This window comes from Vicugna pacos, chromosome 1 (genome assembly GCF_048564905.1).
Source record: "Vicugna pacos chromosome 1, VicPac4, whole genome shotgun sequence".
In the NCBI taxonomy this organism is placed as follows: domain Eukaryota; kingdom Metazoa; phylum Chordata; class Mammalia; order Artiodactyla; family Camelidae; genus Vicugna; species Vicugna pacos.
Window position 1 is genome coordinate 58,938,708 of NC_132987.1, and position 25,328 is coordinate 58,964,035.

A 25,328-nucleotide genomic window follows, 5' to 3' on the forward strand; every position below is an offset into this window, starting at 1 on the left:
GGTGATGACATTTTGTCCTCTACATCTGTGAGTCTGCTTTTTTTTGTTATATTTACTAGTTTGTTGTATTTTTTAGATTCCACTTATAAGTGTATCATACAGTATCTGTCCTCTGTATATTACTGGGTGTGTATGGTGGTTCCATTTTTAGTTTTTGGGAAATCCTCATACTGTTTTCCACTGAATGGAAATGCACCGAATATCAAGTAATATTTAAGGCATAAGCCTACACAGACGGGGAAAATAGGAGCAGAGACATCAGTAACAAAACTGTCGGTGCTAGAAAGCAGGTGGAATGAAGACAGCTGACTTAGCAGCACTAAGAAAGCCAAATCCCAAGTATGCCGTGGGAACAATCATCTGGGGGAAGCAACAGCACTAGAGAACCCTGGGTGGGGGGTGAGGTGAAGTATAATGTGTGTGTTTGGGGGTCCCCTCTCAAGTCACATGAGTTCCGTCTAGGAATCCAACTGTTTCTAAAGCAGCTTACAGCTGTCCCTGCTATTTTAGCACACCTCTGACAGCGAGGGCAGGTCTCCCCACTGGAGAGGATGAGGCTGAGGGTCTGTCAGTCCAGGTTCAGACAAGGAAGCAGAGTGACTACGATAATTAGTGACTATGGGCTTTAAGTATGTGTTACAGTAATTGGACTCTACATAACTGTGGGAGGAACTGGAAGATCAGAGAGCTCACCACCCAGTCAATGCAATAAGCCAAACATGTCCAAGAATGGAGTGCAACAGCAAAGAGGAAGCTCATGGCAGGCTCTCTGGGAAGCTATTGCTGCTAGGTAGCTAGAGCCCCTGTGAATCTTCAAAGGCTCTGGAAAGGGCTGGGCCCACTGTGGTTAGCATGATGAACACTAAGGAAGGGGAGGGGATAGCTCAGTGGCAGAGTGCATGCTTAGCATGTACAAGGTCCTGGGTTCAAGCCCCAGTACCTCCATTAACAACAACAACAAAACACTCAAGAAAATGGGAAGGGTCCTGTCGTGGGGTCTGATTCCCCAAAAAAGAAAAGCCTAAGCATTTGGACATTAGGTACTCCCTAACAGATGACTTAGCCCAGTCATGTCACAGTGAAACCACCAGTCAGTTAAGACCCATCCACACGCTTAGAGTTGCTAGACAGGATTTTAGTTCAAACATTCTTAAATATGAATAGACAACCAGAATAGCTGATATCTAAGAAAATATCTAACACAGAAGGAGCCGAGAACAATAGATTGAACAAAACAACTTGCAGAGAGGAGAAAAAAAATTTAAGTATCACTGATAATTTTAAAGAAATAAGACATCATATCACATTCATCAAACTCTAGATTACTATGAAGAAACTACTTCAAAAACAAAAATTAAACAAAATTAAAACAAAAATTAAATACTAGAAGAAAAATTTAAAAGTCAGTAGAATCTTTGTAAGATAAGGTTGAAGCTCTCTCAAAAAGGCAGTTCAAATGATGGAGATAGTAGAGCAAAACAACATTGATATTATTCCAGAAAAATTTCCAAGACTGAATATTGCTCTAACCAAAATTATAATAAGTCTCTACTGGGAGAATGATAAGATAAAAGTTTACATATATCTTTGGGGATGAGGAATGGGAAGGAAGCTAAGTTCTCATCTATCATAGTAAGAGTCAATAGTCAGTGCTCAAATATGGGGGAAAAAAGTATCAAGTAGTGATACAGCCATGTACTTCGAGATTTTAGGCTATTCAGATAATATAATCACATATAAAATGTTAAATGGAAATGTCTCTAGAAAAGAGGAAATGTGGAATAGGGTCTAGGAATCACTATAGGTCTTAACAAGTCTGGAAGAATTACTGACTCTTCGAATATATGCTTAACTTAAAAAGTTTAAGCTTAAAAAAATGAACAGGTAGTGAGAAAGTAGATGTAGTCAGCTACATTTAATTTGATGTAAACAAGGAAAACATACAAAAGGCAATATACCGAATTGGGGGTGTAGCAAGGAAGGTCACGTGGGGTACTGTGTGTGAAATACAGAGAAGATGTGCGATTATTGGTAGACTGGATAACAACCAACACAGAAGAAGAAAATGACTATCCAGGAGAAGAGACAGGTAATGATCAATGTACTAAGAGAATCACAATACACATACAAAAAGCTTATTTCTATGAAAGAGAAGAGGCAAAAATCACCTAAGAACAAAGTTAAAAAAAAGAGCAGGGAAGTCAAATAGAAACCTGACATAAAAAAATGAATCTTCTTATTCTAGGCCGACTTTGAAGCAGCCACACCAAAGGGTCAAGGGGCTTGTTATGGATGATGAAGGTATTCATGTTGTCTGAATTCTCGAATCACTGAGCTCACATCACCATATATCGTGCTTCAGTCCTGTGAAGCAGGCATTATCGTTTTCAAGAGAAGAGCTTCTCATGCAATGTATCCTCAAAAATTAACACAAAAATGTGTATCATCCATCCGTCTCTTCTATTTTTTAAAAAATATCCTTCAACTTTAAATCTGGTCTCAACTGTCCACTCTTCAAATAATAAATACAATAAAATTGTTGTGAAAAAGTCAGATAAGAATTAACTGCCTACATGGGACTTCTTTGTTTTCTAGTTAGGTATTACATTCATTCCTATTAATCCTAACTGTTCATCAGACTAGGGGAATCAACTTGATTAAAAGGCAAAAGACAGAGTGGAAACTTCTCAAATTTATACTAAAACCATTTTATTTATGTTTATACTTTAACAGAATCCTATAGAATATAAAAATGGATATTGAAGATGCCATTATTTGAAAAGTTAATGTTAAAAAAATATCTGCCTGTAACCACCCATTTTTAAAAGAAAGAAAGAAAGAAAGCCATTTATTTGGAAAAGCAAACCCTGCCTCACTCTTTTGGAGTAAACGTTTACGGACTATGCCTGTGAATTATGCTAGCTGCGTACCCGAATGCAAAAGGGACGTGAATAATCTTACAAACGTGGCAGGATTCCCACAAACCCCAGAAACCACATTAGCCAAACAGCTAGAGCTCAGCAGGCTTTCTAACAGGACAGTTTGTCTCAAGAAAGGTCAGAGTGACCTTGTCAATTGCTGAGTTTATAAGTAAGTAATTAACGAATTACAAAGCAAAGAACTCCGTGGCCTGCCTAGGCTGGAAACAATAGTAGCATAGAGGAAAATCTGTTCTTTGCCCACATACCCATTTGCTCTTAAAAATAGCCCCAGTTCCCAACACCTTCAGTTGTGACAAGAGGAAAAGTACCTTCATTTGCTGAATACCTACAGTGTGTCTGGCACTTTACAGGCATAATTTCAGAGCCCTCCTGTATCTCATCAATGCTACATAGATTTAGGATTTCTGTCAAGAAGAAATTATTCACAACTATTATGATTAACTCGGAGGGCTGTAATGAGGATTAAATGCACGCTGGGCTTAGAACTACGCAGGGGAAGGGGCAGGAGTACTGAGAAGGTCATGCGTCCAAGTTCCAGGGACACAGTGCCTGCTAAGGATGAGGCTTAATCATGACAGAGGACGCCCTCCATCCACCTCCAGGCTTGCTCAAATCAAGTAACAAATAACTTGCTAGGGACGAATCCTCCATGAGGTGTAGCGAACAGGGAACCGGAACATCACACACACACACATACACACACACGCACGCACACATACACACACACGCACGCACACACATACATACACACATTCACCCCTAGCATATTCGGTGTGAATGGCTGAAAACAAAAAACAGAGAAGTTGGGAAGGGAGCCAGAGAAAAAGACACATCACACAAAGAGGAACTAAGGTAAGAATGAGAGCAGTCATCCTTTTTCAGAAATCATGCAGGAGACAATGGAGTGACGTCTTTAAAGTGCTGAAGGAAAATTTAAAAAAAATAATAAATAAACTGTCAAACTAAAATTCCATTCCAAATAAAATGATTTTACAGGAATAAAGAAGAAATACTTTCATTAGAAAAACCAACATTCTGGGAATGTATGACTAATAGACAAAGTCTAGAAGATATGAAAAAGAAATTTATTCAGGCAGAAAAAATAGGATACCAGACGAAACATGGATCTATACAGAGACAAAGAGAACTAAAACTTAAATAAATGAAGGTATAATACAATTTTATTTTTTCTTTTTTAAAAATTTTTTTCAAAATGTACATGAGTGTTGAAAGCAAAAATTATAGGAATCTATTTTGTGTTTGTAGCATATGTAAAACTAAAAGGCATAAACACAATAGCATAAAAAATGGGAGAGAAATAATGAGAATATACAGTTATAAAATATGAGCTGTATAATATTATTTGAAGGTAGACTATAATTAATTACAAATATATAGCAACCCTGAAGATAGCTACTAATGAAGCTTTAGAGGTACAGACAATAAGCCAACAGAGAAGATGAAACAGAATTAAAAATATGCTCAAATAAGAGCTTCCAAGAGAAGGTGTAAAAAGAGGAAAAGAGAAATAAAGAACAGATGAAACAAATTACCTAACAAGAGAGTAGATTTTAATTCAATCATATTAATAATCACATTAAGTAGGAAATCATCTAAACAGTTCAGTTAAAAGACAATGATTCTCAAGCAGGGAGAGTGTAGCTCAGTGGTAGAGTGCTTGCCTAGCATGCACAAGGTCCCAGGTTCAATCCCCAGTACCTCCACTAGAGTAAATAAGTTTCATTGGTATTTTCAGGTATCAAAATTCATCAAACTATAAATTTGAAATATGTGTAGTTTACTACACATACCACAGGAACCATACCACAATAAAGGTGTTAATAAACAAACAAACCTAATTACCACCCCCCAAAAAAGGCAGTGATTCTCAGATTGAATAAAGAAAAGTAACACCAAACTCTGTATTGCAAAGAAGAAAGTCAATTTAATATAAAGACATACCTTCAAAGTCAAAGGACAGAGAAAGATCTCCCATGCTAGTATTAATCAAAAGAAAGCTAGGGTGGCTGTATTAATAAGAGACAAAGTAAATTTTTTGACTAAAGCACATTCTTAGGGTTAAATAGGGACATAGTTTGATAACAAAGGGTCAATTCTCTAAGGAGATATAATGATAACAAAAATGAAAATAACAACAGAGGTTCAAAATTCATAAAGTAAAAATTGATAGAACTTAAAAGCAGATGTTCATATTCTTAAAAGTCAACCTTTATAGACATTCCACACCTTTATAAAAATTAATATAAAATGGACCATAAATATAAATGTAAAACATAAGACTATAAAACTTTTAAATTCTAGAATAAAACATAGGAGGAAAATCTGCATGACTTTGGTTTGGCACATTTTTTTCTTTTTAGAAACAGTGCCAAAACATAATCCATAAATAACAACAAAAACAATAGTAATAGTTATTATTATTCTTATAATAAATGGGACTATCAAAATTAAAAACAATTGTATAGGCAAAGATGGTTAAGATAATGAAACGATAGCCAATATTAAAGAGAATTTTACGGATTAATTTTTCTTTATCTCTGATAAAGAATTTTTATCCAGAGTATATAAAGATCTCTAAGAAGACAAATGCTCTTTAACAAAATGGGCAAAAGATCTGAACAAAAATAACTGTACACAAACACTGTACCATAGATGATACATTTATTTCCAGCACGAGTACCAGTTATCAATTCTGAAACTGCTTTTTATTTATTCTAAAGTTGAACAGAGAAATATATCATAGATAATGAGAGCCAGTCTTCTCACCCTCAGACAAAGAAGGTAAAGAAAAGGGGAAATAAAAGAGGAATAGAAGGAGAATGCTAAAATGGTGCTCGCTAGAATTGGAAATATCTGTATGAACTCATGTTTTGCTTTTTGGTTCTTTAAATATATATGCACATTGATACACATAGAAATAAATATACCTACTGTACACATGTGTTAAGATATATATATATAATACATATGTATTTTTTTCTAGCCCTGTCCTCTGATGGAGCCTAGAAGCAGTGACATCCATTAGCAATAACACCTAGCACACGTATCTTGGTTTCTGATTATCATTTTCCAATGAAAGGAACCAGAGTTCCTTGGAGAAGTGATTCATTTCAGGGGTGGTGTATAAGCTCGAAGCATCTTGTAATGCCAGAATAAATAAATAAATACATGAATAAATGAAGGAATAAATGGATGGATGAATGAATGAATGGTGGAGGCATGTTGAAAAGTATGCTGAAGACAACTGGAAATAGTTGACAATGGTTGAATCTGGAGCAATTTGAGCACCACCATAAATAACTATTTTATTGGAATATAACACAAAGAATAAAATAAATATTCATGATTCCATGCTGATATAAACAAATGATTAAATAAATACAAGAGGGAGAAGGAGTATTGAATCTCTTCTTTGCAAAAGAGAGAAATAGAAGAATCACCATTGGAATATCACAGTAACAGTTGCTGGAGGCAAGACCCATGGAATACTAAAATTAGAAGTTTAGGGTGGGGGGGTACAGCACAGTGGTAGAGTTGGTAGAGGGCACACTTGGTGTGTACAAGGTCCTGAGTTCAATTCCCAGTGCCTCTGTTAAGGAGGGGAAAATAAAATAAAAATTAAAGGCTTGATTCTAAAAAAGTTAATCTTTATAAAAAAGAGGTTTAAATGTTAAAGAGAAACATGGTGGTATTTGTACAGTTTCAACATATTTTGCCCTAAATATTTAAAGTATAGAGAGGAAACAATAAATAGATCCGTGAGCAAATGAAGGAATAAACGGATGAATGAATGAATCAATGATGGAGGCATGTTGCAAAGTATTCAAATAGATAAGAAATAGCAATAGAGAAGAAACAGTGCCCGAATCTGGCAGACGTCACCTTAACCAAGTTATCAATGCTCATATAGCCAGTGATACAATATACTGATACACCGTGAGTAGTATATTACCTCTGTGGTATTTTTGCCCACACCATCTAATCTTGAGAAAATGTCAGATACCCCCAAATTGAGGAACATTTTCCATAATACCTGACCAGAACTCTTCAAATGAGTTGAAGTCACAAAAGATAAGGAAAGACTGAGGAAGTGTCACAGATTGGAGAAGACTAATATGAGGCACTAGTAAACACAATATGGGATCCTGGATTAGATTTTGGAACAGAAAAAAGACACATTAGTGGAAGTAAGTGGTGAAGCTCAGAGTCTATAATTTAAATAGAATCGAACCAATGTTGATTTCGGAGTTCTGATAATGGTACCGTGACTACGTAAGATGCAAACATTCGACCAAACTCGGTGAAGGGTAATAGGAACTCCTTGTCACTCTTCTACAGAGCTAAAATTATTTCAAAAGAAGACTTTTCTCTTTTTAAGTACCAATTGTTTTCCCAGATCGAATTGCATCTGACCTAGGGCTTAGGCCTGGGCATCAGTATTTTCAGTAAAACTCCCCTGTTGATTATAATATCAGTCAGGGTTAACAACACTGATCTACAAGGGTCAAAGAATAAAGGGAAAGTGAAAATGATGATATAAGGGGTCAAAAATTAATACAAAGAACAAATAGCAATTTACTTGTATTTGCCAGAAATTTCACAAATATAAAATGTTATTTATATAAATCCATTTGTGTCGGTTTCAGCAGGATTACTGATGATACTACTGAGAGAGAATGTGACAAAATAATAGATATGTCTGAGTAAATGCATGTAGACAAAGTGTTTCTCTGTTCCTGTATGTTTTTTTGCCTCCCTCAAAAGCAGATTTACAACTGCTAATTTTATAATCGGGAGAAATACATTTAAAAGACACAAAGAAAAATGTGCCTTCTAACTGATGCTTATGCACTTCAAGTGTGAGGACTTCTGCCCCGGTGCAGCTCCAGTTCCTTCACAGGTCATCCGGATGGCAGGGGTACACTACTAAACATGGAGACTTGAATCAAAGAAGTAAAATAATCCTAACTTCTGTTTGGAAATACCAAGACCCCAAACTTAACCATTATGGAAAACAGTACAGAGACTCTTCAAAAAACTAAAAATAGACTTACCATATGATCCAGCCTCTCCTGGACATATATCCAAAGGGAACTCTAATTTGAAAAGATACATACACCCTAGTGTTCACAGCAGCACTCTATACAATAGCCAAGACGTGGAAACAACCTAAATGTCCATCGACAGATGACTGGATAAAGAAGTTGTGGTATATTTTTATAATGGAATACTTCTCAACCATAAGAAAGAATAAGATAATGCCATTTGCAGCAACATGGATGGACCTAGAGAGATCATTGTTGTAAGTGAAGTAAGCCAGAAAGAGAAAGGAAAATACCACATGATATCACTTACATGTGGAATTTAAAAAAAAAAAGAAAAGAAAGGAAAAAAAGAGAACACTAATGAACTGATCTACAAAACAGAAACAGAGTCACAGAAACAGTAAATAATCTTATAATTACTGGGGGAAAGGGAGTGGGAAGGGATAAATTTGGGAGTATGAGATTTGCAAATTTTAGCCCAAACCTAACATATACACAACAAGCAATTCTTTCAACCATTCCTGGAGGTGGACATCTCTGGACAACTTGCTTCACTTTTGGACTGGCAAAGTTATTAGAAAACTGCCCAAAGTCAACACCATGCCTCTGTTCTGTTCCTAACTACTTGACCCTTAAATCCAGGCTTTGAAACATCTCCATTGAAATTAGCTGTCGTTCAAAGAATGAAGGACAAGAGTGGATGAGAAGAAAAGTTCAGGGTCAGTCCTTGGCTTTTATATTGATTCAGTCACCCAAGGACCACAAGTACAATTGTATAGAAGTGTAAATTAGAAACTTACATAAAATAAATTCAGAATCTTTCCACCTACCTCCCCAAGTCCCAAGTCAGTATAAATAAATACTTCGTAGGCTTGCCAAGGTCACTCTGTAAAGGAGTTTTGGTTTAACAAGAATAAACCAATATATTTTTAATGGATTATTTTCCAGTGAGAATGCAAAAATTCAGCCTCTCTGAACCCACTGGTTCTAATGGTAAAACTCAGCCCAATAAAACAAAGAGTCAGCCACAGTCTAAAACATTCCCTATTACATTGCATTAGGGACATTTTATTCATTACATCACTTGCCCAGTTGTTATGGCTCAAATGAGTTTACCATACTTAGTTACATCTTCGGGCGTGAGTATTCCTAGCTGGTGAAACTGGTGTGTTATCTAAAGAAGCAAACCAAAAAGACCAGTGTAACTAACATCCTGGTAAAGATCTTAGGATGGATTAAATCAAAGGAATGAAGGATGAGAGAGAGCAAACAATCTTTGAATTACAAAATGTGCTAGGGGTTGTGCCAGGCATATGAATTATTTTATTCAATTTACTATTTGTAACATTATTATACATGGGTATTATTAGTCTCACTCCATAGACGAGTCTTAGGGGGGAGAGAGCACGTGCCCACGGCAGCCGATGTAAAGACCTCAGCTCCTCATTCACTACGTCATCGGCCACAGACTTGGCCAATGGGAGGGATTAAGGGAGGAAAATGGGGAGTCAGATTGAATATCCTTTAGCTGCCACATGCTGGGATAGAGCTCCCTGTTACGAGAATTGGAGTGTTTTATTCTCTAATGTATTGAATTTTATCAGAGCACCAAACAGTACTCTTGTATTCTGAAAGATTTAGTACACTATAACCTGGAGACCATGAAATCATGGGATAGACAAGCCAGAAAGAATTTAGAAAGCATCTGGTCCAATTGTTTCCAAACCTTTTATGTTTGGAATAGGAGCCTCCCAAACAAAAATTTAACCAAAAGTCTCACATTTAGATGGATAAATACAGGGTTGCACTGTTGGCTGTGAAGTGGGGTCCACAACACTACCCTTCCTGTCCTTCCACAGTACCTCCTACCCAGCAGGCTGCTGGTGTGCCTCTCAGAACCATGAGGAAGGAGGAGGGAGTACTGGAAAGAACAATGTCCTAAACTTTTCATTTTCTGGAGAGGAAATCTAAAGCCTCAGATCATACAGTAATTCAGTGATCACATTGGAAAATGAGGGAGCTCAGGCCAAAACGGAGACATTGAATCAGTACGGAAGACAGGGAAAATGATCCCTGCCCTGCCAAGCTCCCAGGGCCATGGTGAGATATAAGATGATGTAATTCAATCTGGAAAGTTTGAGGAAAGGAAAATTCACCTTATGGTTTTTTTAATGGCAAAAGCTCTGCAGTTGAACAATGCACGGTTTGCATCACTCTGCAGTGTGCTGTGCAGGACTAACAACTCTGATTTCATCGTCTTTGATTATTATTATTTTAATTTTCAGCTTGGATGCTTGGTGGTTCCGTATTCAAAAGCCAGTAATAAAATGAAGTGTTCAGAACCCATGAGAGGCCGTGTTATTCTTTCAGAGCCCCTTCCCTGCCCCACCCCCCAGTCTCTGCCACCTTGAATGCTGCATCTAAGTTTCTGAAAAAAGCTGGCCAGTCCTTTCCTTATCCTTCTGTTCCGCTGCAGGCACTCCACGGGGCTGTTTGATGCGCCCAGCTGCAGCCCGGCTTTTCCCAGCAGAGAGGTGCCTGTCAGCCTCTCACTCCCCTTGGCTCCCCTCCAGTGAGCCAGCCCTCTCCACCACCACCCCCCTCTGCTTCCTGGCAGCTGGAACTGAAGGCTGGAAGCTGGTGGCAAACTGTGGCACCTGGCTGTTTGGTCTGCCACTAATGACAGCCCCCGCTGAATCGCGGCTCAATAGCTGTATCTTCCCTTCCTAAAGGTCCAAGCTGGAGAAAAGGAAAGGCCATTCTGACCTCTGACCTACATGCCCGCCCAGGTGTAGAAGGCTCTCTGTGACTGTTTTCTTACATTTAGGAGGTAGTAGCAGACTGGAAGATTAGCGAATTTCTTCAGGCCTGGTCATCTGATCCTTGAATTTAGAAAACAACTGTGCTGCTCTGGAGAAGCAAAGGAGAAAGAGGAGAGACGTTTGTTAATTACTATAATAATATCAAAACGTGATGCTTACCATCTGAATCTGTTAAGGACACAAAGGAAAGGAATGCTAGGATTGGTTGCCCAGCAACAAGATCCCGCCCCTGCCCCGGTCTGCACTTCTGATTGGAGGTTGCCCAGTGGTGAGCAGACCTCTCTTCTTCCCTCTGTCCCCCTCGAAACCTCACCCCCGTCCAGCCCCCCACCCCCACCCCAACGGATTTGTTTCTCTATAGATTAAAAACCAGAACCTTTTGAAAACCATTTATGTCAACACACTGATTAGCATGGATGTGGAGGCAAGTGTATAGTATGACTGGCTGGACTATTAAAAAAAAAATGATTATAAAGAAGACAATTTAGGTGATACTAAAAAAGGTTAACCCTTCCTGAAGCAGACAGTCTCCTTACGGAGAACTGCAAAATGGGGCAGAAGATAAGAAGCTTCTATACGATCAAGAACACAGGACAAGGATGAGACAAATGGAACATGTCTGCTTTGCTTGGCTGAGGTCACACAGTCCACCCTGTCTGGGGTTAAAGACCCAGAGCTGGCTTGGCGTTTGGGGATTGGCTGGCTGGATATACTGCATTTCTGGTCTCGTGGACCATTTACAGGGACAGAAAAATTCTCCAGGTTGTGGTTTGCTGATGTGCACCCGCCAGTTTGGGCCTAGAAAATTCTTTCAATGCAACCAGTCATGGACACCCCATGCTAGAAGAACGTGGCCCTTGGGACAGCAGAAAGGCTTCCAGAGTTAAGTGGTGGCAGCGGGGCCGGGGCTGCGGCAGGTAAAGAGAATCACATTCTGTTCTCCTTGCCTTTCAGCTCTATGGGTGTGGGGGGGTCACCACTACCTTCCAGGCCCTTTCCTTTTGAGAATGCCCACAACTGCTAGATAATGGTTCTTTTCTTGACACCTTTCACTGCGACTCATCTGTATGGTTCTCTTTTTTTCCTTCACACCAACTTTTCTTTGAACATTTTCTTAATTTACTTACATCCCTCCCATTTGTTTGGACTTATTTTTCATTCCTTTTCTTTTTCTTAATGTTTGCCAAAATAATTTATTATCTCTTCCCAGATACACTTTCCTTCCCACAATCTTCCCCTTCCATCATATGATTTATGGACATCTTTTTATTTACTTCTTTTTCTCTGGAATTTATTTAAAGATTTTTTTTTTCTTTAAGCATATGTTTGCCCTTTAAGGCTCCAAGTTTGGGTCTTGTCTCCAAAGTACGTTCACCAATGCCAGGTAGATTGAGAAATATGAAGTGAGTTACCAGTTGTTTTCACAATGCTGGTGGAAGACTGTAGGTGGCGGTTAATGAAAGCTTCTGGGACAGTAGTCCTGCTGGAAGCCTTAACTGTGCTCCTAATCTTTTCTGATAAGCATGTCTTACAGGGAGATAAGAGAAATCAAAGGCAGTTTTTTTTTTATCCCTGTAGTTTTGAAATCCACTAGTGAAGTTCCTGGTAGAGGCCATTTTAACTCCCTTCCAGATAAAAAAGTCTGAGCCTCAGAATCAAATATTTCCCTGCTGTTCCCTCAGGCTCCCTTGTCAAGCCCTCTGACTGACTAAAAACACCAAGCTTCACATCGTAAAACAAAATCTTTTAACCATAGAAGGATCAATGAACATGTTACCTGAAGAACAGGTGTGGTTTTGTGGATATGAGTAGCTCACACAGCCAGTGAAACTTGACTTCACCGTATACATTAACTGAGCTTCCCTAAAAAATGAATGAGTATGAATATTCATGGGGTGAGTCATATTTTGTCATAGGATTGCACTGTAACTATGGAAGTCTAATACAAAGGTAAAAGAAGATTAGAGGCCAAATTTAAATACCGTAGCATGCATTTTAAAAAGGCTGCCTCAGATAATTTGCAATCATGTATATTTATTCCTCGTTTGTCAAAGCCTACAAAAACCAATCATAGACAATCTAGATTTTCTTTTGGGCATTCATTAAAAGATACATAGTGAAATAAATCATTCTGTGATTTGCTCCTTCATCAAGAATTCATTCTAACTCCAGGAAACAGGGACAACTTAAATAGCTTAAATAATAACTCCTAGAAGTTCAACAGACTGTCAAATATACAATATAAATATTCTATATTACTCACTTCTCAGTGCCTAGAACCCCGAGGCCATAAATAGGTAAAGCCAATCACCGAAGGCCCTAACTACAAAGCAAGTTCTCATAAGATGTTGTAAGACAATCACATAAATCACATTTTGGCAAAGAACTTTGAGAAATAATATTTCTAGGAAAGCATGGAGAAGATAAGCCATTTAAGTGTAGTAACAAAGCCAAAGCAGGAAGCGAGCAGCTTAATGAATCTTTTCTTTTTTTTTCCCCAAATAATCTCAAACCACCAAACTTACTACATCAATGGCCCTAATTTAAGAGTCATTACTATCTTTTCCCTCTTCCATTCTTTTCTAACCTATTCATTCATTAATTTACTAATTTATTAATTTGAGTTGGGTGAAAATGGTGCTAGTTGGAAGGCTTTTTAAATAAATAATTCCGGAAGAACTGATGAGATGGTGAGAGCTGGAGCAAACATGACAGATGAAGAAAAAAAAAAAAAAACGAGAAAGAAATTGAATAAGGAAGATGGAAATCGGGAAGGTGACTCCTCAGTTTCTAGTTGAATGCTTGGATGAATGATCAGTTTCTTTTTAATGAACTTTTAAAAAAAATTTTTTCCACTTTTTTAGAGGGAGGGAAGAATTAGGTTTATTTACTTTGTTTTATTTATTTATTTTAATGGATGTACCAGGGATTGAACCTAGGACCTTGTGCATGCTAAGCACACACTCTACCACAAGCTATACCCTCCCCCTGAACTTTTAATCTTAGAACAGTTCTAGACTTACAGAAAAATTATGAGTTCCTATGAACCCACACCCAATTTCCCTTACTATTAATATCTTAGGTAGTATGGCATATTGGTTAGAATTATTTGAACAAGTACTGCTAATTTATGAGTAACTAAAATTCATACTTTATCCAAATTTCCTTAGTTTTTCTCCTAACGTCCGTTTTCTGTTCCAGAATTCCATGTGAAACACAAGGTTACAAATGGTTGTCCAGTCCTCTTAGGTCCTCTTGGCTGTGGCAGTCTTTCCTCGTTTTTGATGACCTGACAGTTTTGAGGTGCACAGTTTCCCCCGCTATTGGGAATCAGACTGTTCTATGAAACCTTTTGTAAGCTGAAATGGTATAAAGTGAATAAACAATTACCTTGGGGCAGTTCGTTTACATCTCCCTAACAGATGCACAAAACAAATGCCAATAAAGCATAGAAGCTCACAGACACAGTTCAAAGCCATGTCAGCCTGATGCTGAGATGCTGAGTGTAGTTCCTGAGCAAGGAGCTTGGCGGTGCCGTTCTTTCTGCCGGCTGCAAAGCAAACACTCAACACAATTTTTGCTTTTTGCCTTTTATTGTAAAAATGAAAATCTTCAGATTTCTCTCTGTTAGCAAAAACAGAAACTAATGTAGGTCTTTCTTAAAAGCAAAGAGGCATTAAAAAAACTTTCAGAAAGTGGAAGATACCTGCACTGTGATCAGGGGTTTTGTAGAATGTCTCTCAGTTGGGATTTGTGGGCTGTATTTCTCCTGATTAGACTAGGGTTCTGGGATTTTAAAAGGAAGATCACTGAAGAAAAGCACCATTTACATGATATTATCAAGAGTACATCTTACCAGCCTGTTTATCAGTGATCAAGTAACCACTGGACTACGTGGATGAGGTGGAGTGTGTCAGCTTTCTCCATTTTAATGTTACTCTCTCCCCACTCTACGCTGTAGTCTTTAGGAGGAAGACACTATGTGCAGGCCAGACTTAGGATGTGGGGAACTAAGCTCCATCTCTTAAAGGCCAAGTTCCTACATAAATTATTTGGACTTCTTCTGCAAGGCATATTTGTCTTCTCTCTGCCATTTATTTTTATTGAATCATTTATCTATGTCATTATTAACTCAGAAATATTAATTGTATACTTTGGTTTCTAATCTACTACTACTTTATTGTGCTCCTCAAACTGTTCCAGATTTGGCCACTGGAAGTGCTTCCAGTTGGTTCCCGTGTCCTTTTGGCTTATCACTATCATTGTTTTGTTATGTTTTGTTTTTGAGCATGTCCTTACTACCTGGCACCACAAGATGCTCCAGGTCCCTATTGTGTATTTCCTGCCCCAACCCTAGAATCAGTCATTCCTCTAAGGGACCCTTTCATCGGATAATGGTATTAGAAATCATAGTCAGGGCACTAAGTGTGCTCATTGCTACAGAGGGGATAATTTCTCTTATATCAACTGACACAGCAAGGAGCTGTATATGTGTACTCTAACCTTGTATATATGCATATCTGCACATATTTCTGTGCTTAAGCATGTGTGCATACAGTCAGTTAAACATGAGTTTATACTGATGTTTCTGACTCTGACTGATTACCATGTGAATCATTCTAGCTTCTCGCTGCTTCTCTGTACCCTCTGCTCCAAAAGCAAAACATCTGGCACTTGTCATCTATCATTCATTCACTTAATTGTTCATCTCCAGTATAATGTAAACCATTTCCTAACTGGTAAACCACATCCCCATGGGAAACAATTTTATCAACTAAAATACAACTTATATTCAGATTCTTTTGCCTTTGGTTTTACAGACTCCACTCATTTCCAAAGTCACTTAGGTCAACACTTTCTCCCCACCTTTCATACCTTTCAGTGAGGTTGATTCATATACTTTTAATACATGTAGATTGTTTCATCACATTCTTCATTACATCCTAGGGTTCCCTAACCTCATAAATGATTTTTTACATTTGCACATTTTAAGGTATATTGTTTGTGTGTAAAGTTCTGTGGTTTTGGACAAAGACATAATATCTCGTATCAACCATTACAGTATCATTCAGAATAGATTCACCACCCTAAGAAATACTCTGCCTTTCACCTGTTCACCCCCCTCCCCCACCAAACCCCATCAATTACCTATCTTTTTACCATCTCTATACTTTTGCTTTTTCCAAAATGAAGTATAATTTTAGTTATGCAATTTTTAGCCTTTTTAGACTGACTTCTAGAGCGTAAATGGGGCCACAGGATATTATAGAGACAAAATGTGAGCTTATAATTAAATGAAAATTTCTGCATAATGAACAGTAAATGTATGGATGAAATAATTCTTACTGTTTTATTCCCTTCACTTGGCCATGGGCATATAGGCATATAGGCAACAAAAGTGAATTAAAATGTTTGGTAATTTTCTTCAAGTCCAGGAATAAAAGATAGAAAATGGCCAGAAAGAAATACAATGACAGGCACACAAGAGCCCACATTAGTGGTTTCATAGGTAAAATTTTGCCATATCTGTTTCAGAATTCTTTCCTTTTATAAAGAAAATAATTTAAAATGGACATAGCTAAAGTATTGCCTCTTCATCTCTTCTCCTTCCCTTCTTCTCCTAAGGTATAAATTTATCTCTAGCTTTTGTTTTTCATTCTCATATATGTTTTAGACTTTTGCTTCATATGCACGTAGTCATAAACAATATATATATGAAAGCTTTGTAGGTTTAACATTTTACATATTTGTTCTTTAACTAAAGACATCATTTTTACAACTTGAATTTTACTCAGAATTTTGCTTATGAAATTTTTAATACATATAAATCTAGTTCAAACTAAGTAACCTACTCCATTACATGAATAAATCAAGCTTTTTTTTCAAATCCATATTGAGGTTGAGATACAGTTTGATTGTTTTTATTTCTTTGCTAAGACTGTGTTGTAATGAACATTTTTACACATTTTTTCCTTAAGCATCTGTGGAATATTTAACTAGGAAAAAGAAATAAGATTACAGAGCTTAGAATATCGTCATCATCAAAATTTTAAAGTATTGTCAAATTGAGCTCCAGAGTGAGTGTACTAATTTACACTATTTATTTTTAGTGTGTTAATGCCATGATGTGTATACTGTCACTGATTTTATAAATTAATAATAACAACAATAACAACAACTTAGGCGTGTCACATGCATAAAATGGGAGAAAAATGAACATTTATAAGACCATTTAGTACTCTCAAAACCCTTTGAAATAAATAGTATAATATATTTATCAATAGGAAATTGAGCTTCAGAAAGGTTAAGTATTTTTCTAAGGTCACAAGTGGGATTAGAAAGTAGATTCAAAGACACATCTTTCTGATCCCAAAGAAATACCTCTAAAACTATAATAAATATCACTATAATTTATACCAATCTTTTAAAACTTTTTCTAGTTGCAGGAAACATTGCATTAGTTTGAATTATTTCATTTTTTACTCCATGGTAGCAAACCTTATGGAAAAGGTCATGCCACAGTAGAATTTCTAAAAACATTCCAGTTGTATTACTAGTGATGATAGGTCAGAGAAAAGCTTGTTATACAATTTCTAGGATAGTAGACATCCTGAGGGAACGTGAATTTTATTTGTTAAGTTCTCCTAATTTAATGGGAAATTAGACTTTTGAAATTGGAAAGAAGTATAAGGAACAGCTGTTATCAAATATTGGAAAGCAGAATGCATTTGACTGTGACCCCTAATTCTAAAAGAAACAAAAAAATTGACTCCTGCATTGATCTAAGTTATGTGCCTCAAGGTAATTCCTAGAATGCAGTGCAAGGAGAATCAATCAGGTTCAGAGTTCAGAGAGGTCAAAACAGTTGAAATATTCAAGGCAGATTACCTAAAAGGAAGGACCTACATAGAAAAAGAGATTCAGAAATTTGCATAAGGAATCTCTGGAGTCTTTGAGTGAATGTCCGTCCATATGTGCACTGGGAAAAACTGAATGAGGTTGGATTAAAAACAACTTCTGAAGAAAGAGCAATGGCTGAAGAGCTGTAAGATGAACAATTCCAGGAGCTCACGCAGAGCAGTGAATCTTCAAGTTCCCTCCAGCCAGGGTGAGCACACCTGTGGAATACAAAGAGCATTCAGTAGTGACCCAGAAAAGTCATGCCTCAGAAGTGAGCTAAAGTGGCCTTAGAATAAAGTTACCCTAAACCCCACCTAAAACACTTGGAAGAAAACCTCAAAATGATCAAACTAATACATAAGTAACTTGACTCTCAGAAAGGTCTAACACTTTTTAAAGACCTATCAAGCTAATAATATCCACCATCAAATAAAAAATCAGTAAGCATATTACAACATAGGAAAATGTGACCCATCACTAGAAGAAAAATAAGTCATTAGAAATAAACTTCAAAATGACAGAGATGAGGGAATTAGCAGAAAGGTGTATCAAAGTTCTATTATAAAAATACACCATGTGCTGAAAGATGTAAAGAAAAATATGATGATGATGATAGAAATGTAAGATAAAAGAAAAACTAAATAAAACTTACAGAAATGAAAAAAAAATCTGAAAAAGAAAATCATGAATGAGATTAGAGCAGACCCTGCAGAAGGAATAGAAACAATGCAGAATGAATCATAAGAAGGCTGAAAAACATTGAACAAAAACCCAATGACTTATGGGAAATCATCAAATAGTCTAAAATACCTGTAAATTCAGTGTCAGAAAATTCAAAGGAAGAGAGAGGAGACAAACATGGAGAAATATAATGGCCAAATTTTTCTAAATTTAATGATAATTATAAACCAAAAAGGGCAAACCCCCTGCCACAAAAAAATACAAATAAAGAAGTCCAAACCAAGGAATAATTTAACCAAATTGCTAAAAAAAAAAAAAAGTGCCAAAGAGAAAATATTTAAAGTGGCTAGAGAGAAATGATTCAGGAGAAAAATTGAATTTAAAGAAGAAATGGATAAATTCAAATTAAGTTTGACAATTTCAGCATTCCTCTTTCAGAGAATTAAAGAACACATAGCTAGTAAAGGGAAAACATACTGAAATAGAAAGCCATACAATCATATCAATAAATTCAAAAAGAACATTGGCAAAAATCAGCACTCTTTCTTCATAAAAATTCCCAACCAAGAAAAATAAAAGGGAACTCTCTCAACCTAATAAAGAGCTTCTTAAAAAAAAAATACCACTAGTACCATGATAGTGGTAAAAAAAAAATTGAATGGCTCCTTCCTAAGCTCAGGACTCTCACCACTTCTATTCAAGTACTAATAATAAATCAAGAAACAGAACTAGGAAGTAAACATATTGAAAATAACATCTCTTTTGTCCAAAAATATGCTTTCCTTTGTTGAATATCATAAGGAATCTCCAAAAACATCTATTTGAACACACAAGTGAGTTTAGTAAAGTCATGGTATACAAGGCCAATAAACAAAATTCAACTATATTTCTATATTGTGTTTTTAAATTTCAGTTAGGAAGGCAATACGATAGTATCAAAAACATGAAATGCTCAAAAATAAATTTAACAAAATAGGTAAAAGACATGTATGCTAAAGCTATACACATTACTCAAAGACATTAAAGTCCTAAACGAATAGGAAATGTATCATATACAAGATTTAAACGCAATATTGTTAAGATGGTAATACTCCCCAAATTCAGCTGTAGATTAAATGTAAATCCAATCAATTTCTCAGTAGGATTTTTTTTCCAGAAATTCACAGCACCCCCCCACCCCCTCCATGTTAATCAAGTGCTTTTTAGCAACTCTGAGTTCAGCCATGTGATCAAAATGCAAGGTCATTGGGTAAAGGATAAAGAAGGTCAAATACTTCTTCCCAAGGAATCAAAGAAAAAGAACTTAGGAAAAAATTAAGCTGTTCAGGCAGCAGTGTCTGTGAGAATTGGTCAACCCTGTGTACTTCCTTTACTTTACTTATCTGAATCAAATGCTAAAGCTTGCATATATTTATCACCACATAAGTTCATCCAGATAAAAACATCAATAAATCTCAGAAACAGCTCACTGCAAAAGTTCTTGTCATTTTGTTATTTTATTAAGCTTTCCCCTGTCATTGAGTGTGCATTTACACCTTCAACACTAAGAAATAAATTTCAGGATGTAACTGATGATGGCTGAATGTCAGTCAGCAGTGAACAGAAACAAGGAATGAAAGGCAGATCTGTGACTACTGATTAGGCCGTTTGGTTTTGCCTATAGAATTACCGGATTTTGGCACCCACTGACCAAGGCATCCTTCAAGTTCCCCTCAGTGTGACTAAACTTTAGGCAAGTTTCTTCCTGACTATAGGCCCTTAACCTCCTTTTTCTTAGAGCATTTAGTTTATTTTTTTTTTAGTCGGTTTACAATGTTGGGTTAATTTCTGCTTTACAGCATACTGATTCAGATTTATATATTTTTATATACATATATATATATATATATATATTCCTTTTCATATCCTTTTTCATCATAAGCTATTATAAGATAATGAATATAGTTCTCTGTGCTCTACAGTAGGATCCTGTGTTTATCTATTTTAATGCAGTGGTTAGTGTCTTTTGAAAACTTACCATTGTAATTTCTTTCTCTGCCTCTTTAAGATGGAAATCTTCTGCTCTCTTCCCTTTTAGATATGATCTTCAAGAAAGCTAGGACCTTGGTCTGCCAGTCTCTGTGGGGAAGATAGAAACCTAGCTTCAATAAGCATCAATTAGCAAACACAGATAGCCTAATCACATTGACCAATCTCCCCTCTGAATTCCTCCAGTACTTTTCCATTAATGCACCCCAGCATTTAAAAATCCTCTTGCCTTTTGTTTCAGTGAAATTGAGTTCAGTCTCTCTCCCCTGTTGCCATAACCTTGACCCCTACTTCAATAGTCTCAAAGTCTTTCTTGCCATTTTAACCAGTATCCAGTGCAATTTTTCTTGATCAACCTACACACACATACTACTTATGTGCTATAATAATGCACAATCATGCAGTGCATTTCAGTTGGCAAAGTGGTTTTGATCTAGTGTGTTAATGTAGCACTGTAAGACCGAATTAATATCCCTGTGTTCAAGAAAATGAACCAAATATTCATAGAAATTAATTCTTGCCTAACGTTGCAGTTCTTAACTATGGGATCCAAAACTTGAACCCAGCGCATTTAGGTCCAGGTTTAGGGCTCTTCCACCTGCATCTCACTACCAGTTTTGCTCTAAGAAACATCTCAGCAGTGTTATGTCCCGCCAAAATATTCAGATATTTAATTACATTTACCCAGCTTTCAGCCCTTCCTGGGTGGAGGAATTTGAAATCTGAGAGCAAACTCGTTTGGTGCTTGGCTGAAGAAGACAGTAGAAGACATTGTGTTCTTACCATAGCAATGTTAAAACCAACTTTTAATAGGATCACACTTACTTTATTATATTAATATTAGTACCCATGTTCCATTATATTACACTGTGCACACCATTGTGTAGTCTCATGGAGACTAGCTGGAAAAAAGCCATTTGCCTTTTATCCAACCATAAGTAAACTTCAGGCTTAATTATGTACGTTTTTGCTAAAAAATGTTTAAATGCTATATTCCTTCCTCATGCAATACATTCCTCACTATTACCTGAATAATGGAAAGCACAAGAGTTTTAAAAATATAATTTGCCTTGTTCTGTGTCCTCCTCCCCTCCCTACTGAATCCGCAAAGTAAAATTAGCTAAAATGTGATTTTCCTGGCAATCTCTAATCTTGATAATAAATGACTGTGGAACTGCTGAAGCACGGTGTGCCAGTCTTTATCCGGTTGTATGTGCAGCACCAGAACTTTCTGCATAATTATGAGATTATCTGCCAGTTCATGAAAAGGACTAGGAAACAGACAGAAAGTAGGCTACATGATCAGCTTCTGTAATTAAGTGAAGCAACTGTCACATCTCTGCTCTCTGGCTTGAATGCTGGAATTTTAGACACCAGAAAAATGGAAAGTAAAACCAAAATCTTCATTTCAGTAGTTTGTACAGCATCCATGCTGAGGAAGTGAGTGTGTCTTCAACCCCTCAAATGACGTAAGCAGAGCTGAACTTCTGAGCGACATTCCTAAGAGAGACTGACACAGGGAAAGTGGATTGTATCTGCTGTGCTCCAAGTCACTCTCCTTGACTAAAGCTGCCTCTTCTGTGCACCTCTAGTGAGAACTTCTAGTTGCTCCACTTCAGTTAAAGTCTTCAGGAGCCAAGAAACTGAGGGTGTCTAGGTACCTTTCTAATGTGGGGATTTCCAGGAGCTCAAGAGGACATGAATTCCACGGTGAATTCCTTCAGAATAGGGAGAAAAGGTGACTTTATCTCTAGCAGAATACAATATGTACACAGAACTACAGAGAGAAAACTGGATCATTTTTACAAGACCTTTAAAACAAATCTCGTTTTCTCAGAGACTTTCCATAGGCACACCAACTGTCTCTTGAGTCAGTGACTCCATAAGAATCATCACTAGTGGGCCTCCTGGCATCTCATTTTTGCCAAGAACACCAAAGCTTTGAAAAGGAAAAGATGGAAAAGGAATCAACTTCCAGGCTGAGTTAGAAGGGTTGTGGGAAAAAAATGATTGCCTCATTTTTAAAAATTTGTAATTTTCTCTCCTTCATGAACGTAGTATTAAAAATTTTGGAAAACTTGTATTTTTTTAATGAAGTAGAGAGACTTTTATTTTAATTAGTGAACCAATAGATGTCCTCAGTCTTAAGGTGCTGTTTTGAAGAAATAGTGGGAGAAGCATTAGCTCGATGATGTCCTAGGTGATTACTGACACTCAGGCAGACCAGCTGCGCTAAGCCACCTTTTCTTTTGCTGGGGCAATTTATTCCCCTTATGCCGCCACCTCCTTCAGTTCAAGAGAATGTATATTTTAATTCCAGGGATGAAATAGAGGAAAAAGATCTAGAGATATACATAAACTTTCAAATGATCACTTCATTGGGGTAATAAAAAATCTATTACCTAGAAAGTGTCATCTATTAGCATATTCACATTTGAATCCTAATAGGAAGGTAAATAAAGTAGGGAAAAATGGTACTGTGTGAAATCTGTTTAACGTGTGGCTTAGAAGAAAGAATGAAGTTGAAAAATGTAGTAACATATAGACAAGGACTAAGTAAACAGCAGAAGATAATGGCAAAACGTTAGTGACGTCATCTCATATTTATTTGTATATCAGTTTCGAGTTTGATCTACACACATCTGTGTGATATTGTCAGGACAGACAATATAAGGTCCTTCTTACTGATGATGGATTTTATAAAACATAAAGATGGAGAGAGAGATTCTTTCTCGATCGGAAATATTCTACACGTGGTAATCTGAGTAACTCTTCATGCACTAATGATTGATTCTTATTTTTGCTTCTTCAGCTTACCCAGCATAATTTAGGAGTATATACACTAAAAACAAATGACTCCACCTGGCACTCTGGGAGCATTGGGAGTGAACGTGACATGATCCTGCCGGACGTGATATGAAGGAGTTTACATTGTGGTGAAGGATGATGTGTGGTATCAGGATGGTAAGAGCCACACCTGTGTACATTTTATGAATCGAGTATGGAGGAAGACTCACGGAGCAGGCAGGGAGACTTCACCTACAGTTTACGGAGAAAAGGATAAAAGTTAAGAGGAAATGGATCATAGGCTCATTACCCGATGCTTCTTGCAGGTGACACTCTCTGTATGTGAAATGGATATTTGGCTTCAAAAAAATAGGAGTCAGACGATGTCAGATGTAAGATTTTGGTATTTAGCATATACAACATTTAGCTCTCAGAAGCAGAAGGGAATTGTGGTTTAGTCCATGAGCTTCAGTGCCCGATTGCTAGGGAAACTTGATTGGCCTTTTCTAGGGTCTGTGAATCTGAGCATGTTAACTTTTCCACCCTAAATTTGCTTCATCAGTAGCGAAGCTTCAGAGGATGGTTGTTAAAATGTAATTCATGTAAAGTTTTGCATTCCCAGCACATGGAAAGCACACATAAGTGTGAGTTCCTATTATTTAAAAAAGATCAAGATGACAACGTTAAAGTACTTTCTGGACAACAACTGTAAAAGTAGAATCTTATCATTAGAGGTTTGGTAATACACAAACCTCTGGCTTTGTCATGACTCTGACTAATTTTCTCCTTAGAAAACTCAATGATTTTCCTCCAATTACTTTCAATTGAGTTACCAAGAGGAAAGAGTAGGAGGCAAGCTTCAGGTACACAGAGTTTTATGACCTACATTTGCTACTGTCAGGAGTTGCCCACAATTCTTTATAAATCCAGGGAACCATGTGATTGTAGAGCTGCACATTGCCAATATAATTACTGGTTTCCCTGTTTCTCTCACCTACTCTCCAATGTTCCTAAGATCTAATGAGGTGGGAAAAATAAGATTTCCAATGCTGTAAGTGACCTGAATTGTATGATTTTATCATCCTCTTTATATATAGTGGTAATAAAACATGGGCACATCCTATCTCTTTGTAGGACTGTGGAGATGAATAAAATAATTGGAAACAAGCAGCCCATTTGTTTTCAGCTTTAGTGTTCATTTTTCGAAAGAGCAATACTTAATTCTGATAGTACCTTGTTCACTTTCCACGTTTCCCGCTGGGAACAATGCCAAAACCAACCAGACCCCAAGCTGTGTCCACGTGAGCCTTTAATCCTTGTCCCTGCAAAGCTCCTCAGGTCAGCTCCTTTTTTCTGGAATGCCTTACCACAATCTTTGAAAATTTAGGCTCAAATTAGGGTAAGCCCTTAATGTTTTAAAATTTGACAACTAAATGTCCAGTTGTAATTAATACAAATGTAAAATTTGAAGAAAAAAAAAGTATCAGTATTCCAGAACTACCATTAACAAAATACCAAAATCTGGGTGGCTTAAGATGACAGACGTATATTCTTTCGGAGTTCTGGGAGCTAGATGTCTAAAATCAAGGAGCCAGGAGCCCATCTGAGACTCTGAGAAGAATCCTCCCTTGCTCTAGATCGCAGCTTCTAGTGGTGGCCGAGGACTCTTGGCATCTCTTGGCTTGTAGCTCATTACTCCTATCTCTACCTGTGGTCACCTGGCATTCTCCCTGTGTTATATGTCTTCACATGGCATTTTCCTCTTCTTATAAGTACACCCAACATAGTGAGTTAGGACCCACCACAATGACTTCATTTTAACTTGTTTACATCTGCAAAGACCTTCTTTGCAATTAAGGATACATACACAAGTACTAGGGGTTAAGACTTCAACACTTCCTTTGGGAGGACAAAATTCAACCTATAACAAGACATTTTATAAAGTATACTATGTATCTTAGATTTGTTTTATTATAAAGTATACTATGAATACAGATATTAGATATTATTTTCATACCTACTTTCCCAAAACTGCTTTGAATAATGCTTTAAACATAGGGGGATATTAGAATACATCTCGATTTGAATTCAATTGCATTTTA

The 25,328-nt window shown here is 36.9% G+C and overlaps 2 long non-coding RNA genes across 3 annotated transcripts in view; one reads left to right on the forward strand and one right to left on the reverse strand.

Annotated features, from left to right (window-relative positions):
- Window positions 1–10,991, reverse strand: part of LOC140696864 (uncharacterized) — a 64,345-nt gene extending 53,354 nt beyond the window's left edge. For both annotated transcript variants that reach the window (XR_012073453.1, XR_012073451.1), the window contains exon 1: window positions 10,830–10,991. This is a non-coding gene — a long non-coding RNA (uncharacterized lncRNA). The remainder of the gene's footprint in view (window positions 1–10,829) is intronic.
- A 159-nt stretch (window positions 10,992–11,150) lies between these two features.
- Window positions 11,151–24,396, forward strand: LOC140697431 (uncharacterized). Its single transcript, XR_012074496.1, has 2 exons — window positions 11,151–11,747; window positions 23,252–24,396. It is a non-coding gene; the product is annotated as an uncharacterized lncRNA (long non-coding RNA).
- The last annotated feature ends 932 nt before the right edge of the window (window positions 24,397–25,328 follow it).